Genomic DNA, 12,421 nt, shown 5'->3' with positions numbered 1-12,421 from the left:
GGGCTTCCATCGATGTTAACTTGGTCTAAACCTTCCATGGCCTTCTCATTTGGATGCCGCCCAACGTCATCAAGGATCTCCCGATTCGGCACCTCAATGGAGTTTACTTGCAGTTCCTTTGGCATTCTGGCGGCAAGGAGATAACATGCTTGTGCCGATTTCTGGGAGCTGCGGATTTGCTCAATGCCGTGTTCTGTTGGGAAACGTAGTAGTTGATGATAGGTGCTTGGGACGGCCTACAAGGTGTACAACCACGATCGCTCCATGATGAGATTGTACGGTGATGGAAGCCTGACGACCAAGAATTCCACATCTGCCGTTCTGGAACCTGCTCGAACGGGTAAGCTGATCTTTCCCAATGGGTTCTCTAGATTGGCATTGAAGCCGAATAGTGGATAATGAGCCGAAGTCATGTCTAACTCGGTGAATCTGAGTTTGATGAAGGTTTTATAATACATAACCTCTGAAGTACTACCCTGGTTGATAAGAACGCATTCGACGGTGAACCGGTTTACGCGTAGCTCAACAACCAATGGATCGATGTGAGGGAGTGTTACGCCGATCAAATCATAGTCGTCAAAGGTGATACTTGGCGTTTCTGGGAGCCGCTTTGCTAGCGTAAGTTGCTGTTGGGGGCCTAGATGTGATTAGATCGCATGCACGGCCGGGGCTGCTGGCAGGCTGTATATCATGTGGACAGTGTCAAGCGGAAGTGCATCCTTCGGAAGGGCAGGTGTTTTGATCGCACTCCTCCAGACGCATTGTTGGAGACGTTCGTCCTTTGCCAACTCCTCAAGATGATCTATTGAGGCATAGCGGCCATCACTTTCTTGCTGTCGGGCTTGAGATCGTCGATCATCTGCCCTCGGGGGTCGCTCAGAAGCCTGGCGCACTGTTTGTTTGGATTTTGCTATTTCCGAGGCTAGATCGCGACGAAGGTGTTCGTTCTCAGCGATGATGTTGTCCAACCTCTGTTTGGTTTGCCTAGCTTGTGCCATGGTCGCTTGTATTGTCTTTTGCGTTGGGTTTGAAGATGAGCAGAGGTCCCAGGCAAGTCTTGCTGCGATGGTTTTTGGTCCAAGCGAGTTTGCTGGAGTGAGGTCATCTCTCTGTGTGGTCTTGTCAGTGGCTATCGGAAGATCTTCAGTTACGCCTGCCATGGATGTATTTGAGTATTCCCACAGACGGTGCCAATTGTGGAGAAGTGGTTTGGAAATACTCTTCAGATCTTGGGAGACACTAGTGATCCTCAGCTAGTCACCTGAAAAGATACAAACACTCCGGTCAAGAATGCCGGAATTAGCACTCCGACGGACAAGTCAGTTCAGACACTCAAGATAACTTGTTTACTAAGTTAAGTGAAGTGATTCTTACATACCTTTCTAAATCTGTGGTTCTTGTATTTATACTTGCTTTCTGGGCCTCGGGGCCTGAGCCTACTTTTATCCCATTCCCCTTTTATTTATTCAGAGCTACTGATCTGTGGCTTTTCGGCCTTCATAACATATTCGGCATCCTAGTCACGCAGTATGAAGCCGAATAATACCTGATTTCTAGGGTGCGCACCTTCCGACTCTTCTATTTATTCGGCTCCCACACCATGAAATTGAGAAATTATGGGATTGAATGGTGTAGTTGGATTAATTTATCACTCACCTATGTAAATGTTGACATTATATATGTTTAATGCATTTATTTTTTGTTTAGAAATAACTGCTTTGGGCTATCGATGGAGGATAGTCTTGATTGTTGTAGACACTGCATGTTGATTAGGGAAAACTGAAACTATTCACATTGAATTTGCCAATGAATATGACAGTTGGAATAATACATTAAATAGGTGTATTGATTGATCCCTGTATATGATAATTGTTTATATACTTGGAATATGTGTATTGTGTGGGAGGAGATAGGTGATGTACTCCATGGTTTGAGGGAAGATAAGGGATGGACTCTCAAACCATTTTGGGAGGAGATATGGGATGAACTCCATTGGTACAGCAAATATGTGTATCAGATTGAAGTGTTAATGCAGCAAATATGTGTATTAAATGGAAGTGTTAATACAGCGAGTATGTGTATTATTTGGAGTATGGAAATGTTTGAACATGAAATGAAATCTCATTTATGAATTTTAGTCTCTTTGAATTGTTTTGGCCAGGTTCTGAGCCATGTAATGCGAAATGATTTTGATAAGAATGAGGAAAGTGAAACGTAACATGGACATAACTGTCATGGGACTGTATGGTGGTGTAATTGGTTTATAAGTGTTAACCATCTATCAAATGTTGTTATTTTAGTCATTGCTTATAGTTGGTTTAGAATATCTCTACTGGGCTGTGGCTCACCCTATATGGGACATCATTTTTAGGTACAGATGGTATGCCACCTCCAAGGATGTAGCTTGGGAGGCTAGAGGCTGACAGACTTTTTGTGTTATCTTTTGTGTATTACATGTAATTCAAGCCAACGGCTTACTTTTTAATTGAGTTAGTACTCTCTTTTGTGACCAAGTGTTGGCATGGAAAGTTGTAAGCCCATAGGGCATTTACTTTTGTTGTCAACATGTAATACTTTTGTACTTAACTACTCTAATGAATGGAAAGATGTTTATTTCTTTTATATCTATACATGTCAAGATTGTTGGGTTTTATGTGTTATTTTGAGGGCGTTACAAAAATTATTTGATTTTGTGGCTATTGCTAATTTCATACTCTATTTGATTGTCACTTTGATTCACCTTTTAATCAAAATTGCATGAACTTGTATTTTGTTTAAGTTCTTTCCTTGGCCAACTTCTAAATATGATCAACAACCAATGTGGGATGCCAACATTTTCAATAGAAAAAATTATGCTCATTGTTTCACCAGACCAATGTTTAAAAATAGATTTTATAGCAAAAGTCTTGACAATGCAGTTGCATGTTCCTTTCCAATCAAAGCTTTTGAAAAAAAAAATAGCTGATTCATTTCTATAATAAATCAATTAACTGTAACTTTAATAATTGATAAAATGTTATTACTGCAACAAACTCTCTTCAATACATGACCCAAAAAACCATCATACGATTTCAACTCAATCTGGGTTGAGACATGGAATAACATAATCAAACCTATAGTACATACATACACTAAAAAAAACAGTGGGCGAAAGGATTTTCAGAACAAGGAAGAATGGATTCCGAAAATCGAACCCATTTCGTTTATATTTTCTTACATTTATCATCAATCAAGTGATTCATATATGGCACCAAACTTGTTTGATTTTGTGAATTGAATGGTCGAGTATGTTCCCAGAGTTGTGACTAGCTAAATTATAGCCTCCATGTCAAGCCTCATTGTCGTCCTTGAAGTAAGGGTGTAAGTTGCAGTTACAGAAACAACTACTGGGTAACCTGTTTTTGGGAGCAACATCATAGTTAATTTTGTATGTGTGTATGTGTGTATGTGTGTATCTGTGTGTGTGTGTGAGAGAGAGAGAGAGAGTCAACAACAAACATGATGTTTCTTTTCTAAATGAAACAAAAGTATATATTTTCTTCCATTTATCATCACCATTTAAAAAATACCCATTTCAAAAATCAACAACAGAAGATGTCTAGTACAAAAACTTACAAGGAGTAAAATTAACTTTGACGGCAAAATCGTCAATCAAAATTAGAAGCGAATCTTCCAAACACTAACAGGCTTTATGAGAACATTGAGAAGCCTTTGTTAACAATATCCAACTATAATTTTCTTTATTTTAGACAACAGAGCTGCTTTAAACTTCACATCTACATCTCGTAATTAGTTTTTTGGTTTTTTTCCCCTATCCTGTAAATTATGAGTTGTTGCAGCTATGCAGTTTTGAGAAAAGAAGATGTTGGAGAATGAGGCAAACCCTTGTATCAACAAGACGACTAGTTTGCCAAGGAAAAGTTTTTATCGAGCACGAGCTCACAGTAATCTACTAAGTGACTCCCACTTCACTGTGCCTATCTCTCCTTGCTATGTCGACTATTCCCTCCATTTCTCTCAACTATTTTCATCATTCGATCAAGTTGGCAATTCCAAGAAGATCCAATTTGTAGATATCGGCTGTGGGTTTAAAGGACTCCTAATTAGTCTTTCAACCCTATTTGTTGACACCCTGATGATCGGGATGGAACTTAGGGACAAAGTGGCGAAGTACGTCAAGGAATAGGTTTTAGCTTTAAGGGTAGCACATCCTAGTCAGTACTAGAATGCATCAGTGGTTAGAACTAATTCCATGAAATACATTCCAGATTACTTTAAGAAAGGACAGTTATCAAAGATGTTTTTTTGTTCCCTCATCCACACTTTAAAAAGAAGAATCATCGGCATCGTGTGATCAGCCCACACTTGCTAGATGAATATACTAATGTTCTTGGAGTTGACCGGATTATATATAACATTACGGATGTGGAAGAACTTGGGAAGTGGATGAAGGCTTGTTTGGAGGGGCACCCTATGTTTGAAGCTCTTACAGATGAAAAACTTGAAGTTGATCCGGTTTTGAAGCTCTTGAGTACCGAAGAAGGACAGAAGGTTGCGTAGAATGGAGGACAAACTTTCCAAGCAGTTTTTAGACGGATCGTGTTGTTTGTTTGATATGGGTAACACCATAAATAAAAAAAAAAAAAAACATACAAAGCCTTCATCCAAAATGATATAGCAGCTTTAGGTCCTCTCATTTTAACATCGAAAAAGCCCATCAGAATGGCTTCTATTTCCAAGAATGCCCTTGCCATTTCATTTTTCAGATTAATTATGTATAACAATTTTGTTTGTAGATCATTTTCCCTTTGATTTTGATAGATAAAAGTTAGAAACTATTAAGTACAATTAGGGGTGGGCAATGGCTTATCCGACCCGCAAAACCCGCCCAACCTGCATACAAATAGGTGGTTTCGCAGACACAATGCAGGTGAATGCGGTTTGGAATATGACAAGTTTGTGGGTTGCGGGTTTGACCTGCACCCGCAAGAACTCGCTTGTACTTTTTTTTTTTAAATCTTAACCATTGATTTTATTCATATATCCTACCTAGATATTTTTGCCCAAAACAAAACACCAAACCCTAATCTGCGCATCCTCTTTTCCATCTCTCTCTCTCTCTCTCTCTCTCTCTCTCTCTCGCTCTCTCTCGTTCTTCTATCTCTCTCTTTCTCTCTCTGTGTGGCGAGTCGACTGATCGACCTTCGACGATCAGTGAACTTCTTTGGCTTGGTGGTGATCTTCGCAAGATCGACCTTCGATGATCGGTGACCTTCTTTGGCAAGATCGACTTTAGACCATCTCTCTCTCTTAGTGACCTTCGACGATCGACATTAGCCATATAAGTTTGAATCGATGTTTAGCTCCTTTTTTGGGTTGAGACATGCTCTTGGGTATTCTTGTTTCACGAAGATGATGCTCTGTGAAGATGATGTTATAAAATGCATATCATATATGCACCCTTTTTGGGTGCACATAAGCATCTCACATCTATTACAAATCCAAACACAACTCTTAGTCTCACTTGACTGGGTAGAAATTTCTATGTCGCTGTTCTTCTTTCTTTCTTTCTTTTTTATTATTTTTTTTAATTTTAAATTTCTTCTTTTTGAGGAATATTATATTATTTTCAACACAAATTTCTCTGTCACTTTCTTTATCTATTAGTCAAGTGATGAAATTTCACTGCACTAATATGTATGAAGTAGGTGTTTTTCTTGTCACTTGATTGGCATGAACTTTCACTGCAATTTCTGTTTGCTTTCTACAGTCTCTATTGACCTTGACCCTCTTTATCTTTGAACTTACTCTAGTATTACATTTACTAATAGTATTATATCAACTGAAACTGAATAAATACTGATCATATTGTTTCATAACTGAACTTGTCCCGGATGAAGTGTGAGTTGGAATTCTAAATTGCTTAATGAATATGGAATTCTGTTTACCACAATATGTTTTTGGAGGGGAAATTAAAAATCTGTTTCTAGAGGGGAAATTGAATCTATTAATTACATACTTTTTTATATTATATTTATCATTTAGTTCTTATTTAATTTTCATTCTAATTTTTGTAATCCAGTTTGAATGGAGGATAGTGTTCAATCTCTCGCAATTTATTTTTATTTTATGATTGCATTTTGGATGAATATAAAAGTCAATGAAGAATTACTTTTTGGTAAGTTTAGGATTTTGAATGATTTTACTTTAATTGTATTGTTGGGTAGTAGATAGATAGTGAATGGGATCAATGATCTAGTTTATGATTTTGAAATATGTGCTTGTATTACTTTATGATTTAATTTAGGATTTTGAATGATTTGTTTGTGTTAGGAACTAATTTTGTTGTGTTTTTAATTTTATAAGTTTTAATTCATTAATTATTAATGTTGGAGTATTTTAGAAAATGAGGGGAAAATAGCCCAAAATAAATATTTATAAAATGGGAAAAAATGTTCAAAAATAATTGTTTAAAGAAAAAAGTCAAATCTGCAAACCGCCTGCACACCTGCGAAACCTAACCGCACAAACCGCAAACCGCATTATGGGCGGTTGTGGGTTGACTTTTCCTCAAACCGCATACATGCGGGCGGGTCTAAACCAATCCACAAACCGTCTAGTACTGAATCGCAGACAGCCTTATAATGCTTTTCAATTTGACAGTTTATGCCAATTTTGTAGCATGGTATGGTCTAAATCAACTTTAATTTGCCATGCAATTTTTTTGTACAACCTTTTATTTATTTATTTAAATTAACTTTTTGGTAAAGCAATCTTGATTTGTGCATAATAACATTCACATGTATTTGTGCATTGTATACATATTCAACTTCATAAATATAAATTTGAAGCAGATGTGATTAGAATAGAGGATGTATGTATGTACAAGTAATTTTCTCGATTTTCTTGTTATTGGAAAAACTAATTTTCAAAAATTTTAACAAATACTTCGAGAAAATGATGACTTTTGAAAGTAAACTTAAAAATATGAAAGTCCATGTTAGTTGTGACAAATAATACTTCAACAACAAAAATCTTCTTTTGATTTTTTATTCAAGTACTTGGAAAAAATGAAGATGAAAACTTTCTTAAACACATGAATAGACTTATGAATTTGAATCCTACACCTCAAATGAAGATGACCATTGCAAGCAGAGCAGTATTTCAAGGAAAATTCTTTTTTTCATTTCATTCAAGGCATATTAAAAAAAGAAAAAAAAAATTATATAGACAAGAAGATTTTTTTTTTTTTTTTTTTATAGATGTAATTGATTTTTGTATATTATGTGTTTAACTCTATAATTATTTTTTATGTACCTAACAAGTAAATATTAGATATAATGTGATACATGTAATCATATCAATCTCGTTTTGTGATGAAAAACACAACATATTTAGCGTTCGCTTCGGATGTGAGTTGGTTTTTTAATTTTTTGGTTATTTTAGCTTGGGGCTAAAAAGGCTCGTTTGAAATAGGCTTTTTTATTCTTTTGACTTTTGTGAGAGAAAAAAAGAAAATATTATGGTTTCGATGTGATGTTTTGTCTTATTGTGCTAAAAGCTTATTTTGTCTTTTTGTGACTAAAATAGCCAAAAAAACCAAAATGTTTGGCATGCCAAACAATGGCTTAGATAAGTGAGGAGACAAGACTGGTCCACTTAATCCCCATTTATGATATTTTTTTGCATGGAAACAAATTTTTTTGGTTCACCCCTCCTTACCTATGGGATTTAAACATATCAAGGCACATATTTGGTGAAAATAACATTGGTGATGTTACATACACCAATTAGTGTACTAACTAGTGTACCAACATTAATTATGACATTATTATTGACCTCACTCATTATACAACTTACAAACACCAAAAACATCTTAAATTATGTCACATCATCAATTGATACCCTAATTAATACACTAATTAATACATATAACATTATTCAAATAACATTACAATGTATAATTAATCTTCTATGAAATAGATTGTTTTCATAGTATTAATATGCCGTGTGGAAAATTGCAATCTTTATAATGAAGTTTGACAATTGACGGATGTGTGTGGAAAATTGCACTCTTTATAATGAAGTTTGACAATTGACGTATTTGTGTGGAAAATTGCGAACACATTTTCAGTAATTGATTTGAATATTCACTTTTAAAAATTCTTTCTAGACAGAAAAATTTATCTAACCCGGTCATCCTCTCAGACGTCCCCTTGGACGTTTGGCCAGTTGATTGAAACAGTGTAAAATTTTTATTTTTGTTTTTGTTTTTATTTTGTTTTTTTGGCAAATGACACTTGTTATTTTTATATATTTTAAATAAAAATATTTGCAATTTTTTTAAAATTTTTTTTATTAGCTTTTAATAGAATTTTGAGTTGTATGCTTGGTTATGAGTTGTTAGGTTTTGTATCAAATAGCATATGTTACATCAAAAATTTCAAACTCAATTTAAAATTCATTTCAAAACTCATAACCAAACAAATTTTTCACAGTAAAATTATAATTTCAAAATTTACAAACTTAAAATATAATCCTATTCTCAAATCATAATTTTGAAATTCTACCAAATGCTACCGCAATCTTTATAATAAAGTTCAACGATTGACTTGCATGTTTTTGTGTTGTGTTGTACTTCCTCTGTCGTAAATTGATAATTCCTTTGAAAATTTTAAATTTTTTAAGGGGACATAATTATTATAATTTAAATTTATATTTTAAAGGATAAAATTATAAAAATATCTTTTTATTCTCATTTTAAAATATATTTATAATTACTTTACAAGGGATAATTTTGAAAATTTTTAAATTTAAAATTTTAATTTTTCAAAGTAGACATATATTTTGAAATAACAAAAAATAAAATAATAAACTAATAAAATGGGACAAATAGAGTATGTATTTATCAGTTTGTGATATTTTTCATTCTAAAATTGTGGAGGATATTTTACATTGACGCACTATTTGGCATAAACTAAATATGTACACTTATTTAGAGAAGCACATTTATTTGGATCATATCACTTTTCTATTTTTTTGAACATCTTTTTATAAAAAATTAAAAAATATATTTATTTAACTCATCCCAATACCCCTAAATATTATCCCTGAATATTATTCAAGGATTTCATTTTCATTCTCGTGCAAGCATAGTATTAAAAAATAGAAGGCAAACATATAGCAGCACTTGCGGTCAATTGTGACAACTAGGACCCAAAGGGATTAAGTTTCTCACGGATGTGCCGTGAATGGGAAATGCTATAGATCTTAAATGAATTATTAAATTTTTTATCAAATTTTTCACATGGACATGAAATTTATACAAATCACATGTGTGTGGCTCTCACACCATATGAAAGGTTTGATAAAAAATTAAATAATGTATTTGGAATCCCTAACATAACTCGCTGTGAATACTAATTTTACGGATATCCTATCAAGTATTGACATGTCATGTATAACAAAGAAATAATGAGATAGTTTACTTCATACCATAAAGAGGAAGAGTTGGATAACTCAACTAGTTTTAAATAATATAAAATAAATTATAATGAATTAAATGGGGTTGAATTCACTTTCAAAAGCTGCACAAAACCCCTTTGTCTTCTCCAGCGATCGAAAACTCAGACCTCAACTCTGTCTTCTCCGGCAAGCAAAAATCGAGACCATCAAACGTAAAATATAAAGACAAACGGGTAATCAAACAATTCTGTTTCAGAAAAATGGCTTTGCAGAAAAGCTCCCCCTCCCCCTCCATCCTGCCCCTCTGCCTCCTCCTTGTGCTGCAGTTGCTTCTATGGCTGACAAAAACATCGGCGCAATCTTATGCGAGGTCTGGTTGTCAAGAATACTGCAGAGATGTTAGAATTTCATATCTTTTTGGAATAGGTCTCAATTGTTACTGAGACGAATGGTTCTCCATAGGGTGCAAGAACTCAAGCATCAACAACAACGGAGTCGCACCTTACTTAATACAGATCGATCTTGAGGTGCTGGAAATTTCATTGAATGGAAACTACCTTCGAGTCAACAATCCAATAACATCTCCCAACTGCTACATCAACAACAACAGCAGCAACAACCGCAACCCCAACAACGCAAGCTTGGATTTAAGCATTGACTTAAGATCTAGCCCTTTTCGCTTCTCATAAATAAACAAAGTATTTATGGCCACGGGCCTGACTTGCAATGACTTGGGGCTCACATTATATGATCTGACCAAGGTTCTAAATATCAGCCAATACGTGTCGTACCAGCCGGTTTGTACCGAAAAATTGGAGTGCCGAGTCGGATACTCACCGGTATACCGGTGAGAATGAATTTCGCATCCGTAGTGGCCGATTTTCGATACGTATCGGCCTGAATCTGATAAATGACCGATACAGTTCCAATACACATTTGCCATCGCCGGTACGGCTAAAATTGGAGCAGAGAACATGCAAATCTAAGCTTCTTTCTTTGGGCTGTGTGGAGTTAACTTCAGTCTTCAACCTTCAACTTGAGGAGACAACAATTTGTAAACAAAAACCCTGAATTGGACCAAACCCAAATCCTCAATCAAAGCCAAACCCGTCTCCTTATGGCATCGATCTTGTAAAGTGTTGTAAAGAGAAGCATGGAATCGATCATTAATGTAGTCCCGACTTTGCCCAAGACCGGCTAAGCCACCGCTTTCAAGCTTCTTCAAAGAAGGTTTATCTCCCTCAGTTGCAACTTGCAAGTTATGAGTTGTGCTCTGCTTTGTTGTTGTTGTTGTTCTGTTTCTATTTTTTTTTCTTTCTGTTTTTCTGTTTTGTAAAGCCACTATTATGCATCTATAAGAGATAGAGAGAGAGGGAGGGAGAGAGAGAGAGAGGGGATAGGAATTTGTGGTTATATTATGATATGGGAGATTGAAATGGATAAGAAGAGAAAGGTACTCAGGTAGGTGCTTGGGTGGATTGTAAATGTTTAGGTAGGTAGGTGCTCATGCTTATGTAGATTGTAAATGTTTAGATTTTTTTCTTCTATTTATTTGTTTATACACCTATATATCTGTTTATATGAATATATATATATATTTTCCTCAGTTGAGCAAGGGAAAAAAAAAAGAAAAAAAAAATATTGAAATCAAAAGATTTTCATCTGTCTCTCTTTCTCTTATTAATTTGTTGTGCATTTGGAAGTATTTTATTATTGAAAATAAGTAAAAAAATATTTTCACATCAATTTTTTTATTAAAATTTTAACATATATGCCAAAAAAAAGCTTGAGACTAAAATAAATACATATCATTTAGTTGAAAATGAGTCAAAAGTGCTCCTATATATCAAAATTTTGATTAAAATGTGATAAATTAAGGTTAAACGAGTAAAAAAAAATGCATAAAATTGAGTTTTAGAGGAATTGCTAATGATTTTGAAATTTCACGGCCACGACACCTGATTCCCAATACGTACCGGCTGATACTACCGATACCGATACTCCGCGATCGATACCGTTATGTTACCCGATACCGCGATTTAGAATTATGGATCTGACTGGAAAAAATATTCGAAGTTGCTCCTCTACTTGCGATTCTACTAATAATATTACTTGCACGGTCGGAATCTCAAACGTGCAGTATCTGCAGGGCTACAAGGTGGGTTTCGTCAACGTAGGCTTAACAAGAAGTATGCCATATATGTATGGTTTCGTGGTAGATATGAATAAGAGTACCGTCGACTACTCCTCCGGTGTGCAAACTCATGTCCCTGCTGTTCTCAATTGGGTTGTAAACAATGTGGGTGTTTGGGAAGTGGGTTTTTATGTTGGTTTTTATAGTTATTGGATATTATTGGAGAAAATTTTTTTTGTGTTTGGGAAGATAGTTGGATTTTTTTGTGGTTGGATGTGATGTTTGTGAGAGAAAAAGTGAAATGATTATGAGGTTAGATGTGATATTTTTTTTGGATTTGCTTTTTTGGTTTTACAAAAAGTTTGTCTTTTAGTGAAAAAAATCAAAAAAAAAAAAAAAAAAAACAACACACAAACTTCCCAAACACCATCAATATCACACAACTTCGATTGGTTCCCGACAACAATAAAAGGAGCTACTCCTGTCTTCAGGGGTCGTTGGCTTATTCTTCTATCCTGGTAACAAGTGGGTTGTATGATACATCATCGCTCGACACGTGTGTTGTTGTTCAAAGCCTCCAGTGCGCTTGCAATTTTCCCTTCTCTGGAAATCCTTATTTTTCCAATGGATGTCTAGGTACGTCTTATGCTCTCTCAACCCATCTAAGTAACCAGCCAACCAACTAATTGGGATATTTCTATTCCTTTATTTATTTATTTAGGAGGTAACTAATCAAATCAAATCAAACGGTTAATATTTTTGACAAAGGGTAGGTTTGAAGTCGTTCTATAGTGATAGTGGTGTGGTGGTGGTGTTGGTGGT

The 12,421-nt window shown here is 35.1% G+C and overlaps 1 pseudogene; it reads left to right on the top strand.

Annotated features, from left to right (window-relative positions):
• Positions 1 to 3,862: 3,862 nt before the first annotated feature.
• LOC145819684 (tRNA (guanine-N(7)-)-methyltransferase pseudogene) lies at positions 3,863 to 4,614 on the top strand (annotated as a pseudogene).
• Positions 4,615 to 12,421: the final 7,807 nt, after the last annotated feature.

Source organism: Camellia sinensis, chromosome 2, assembly GCF_055761805.1.
Source record: "Camellia sinensis isolate YWXY chromosome 2, ASM5576180v1, whole genome shotgun sequence".
Classification (NCBI taxonomy): domain Eukaryota; kingdom Viridiplantae; phylum Streptophyta; class Magnoliopsida; order Ericales; family Theaceae; genus Camellia; species Camellia sinensis.
Note: the sequence above shows the minus strand (reverse complement) of the source record. Positions and strands in the feature narration are given on the sequence as shown.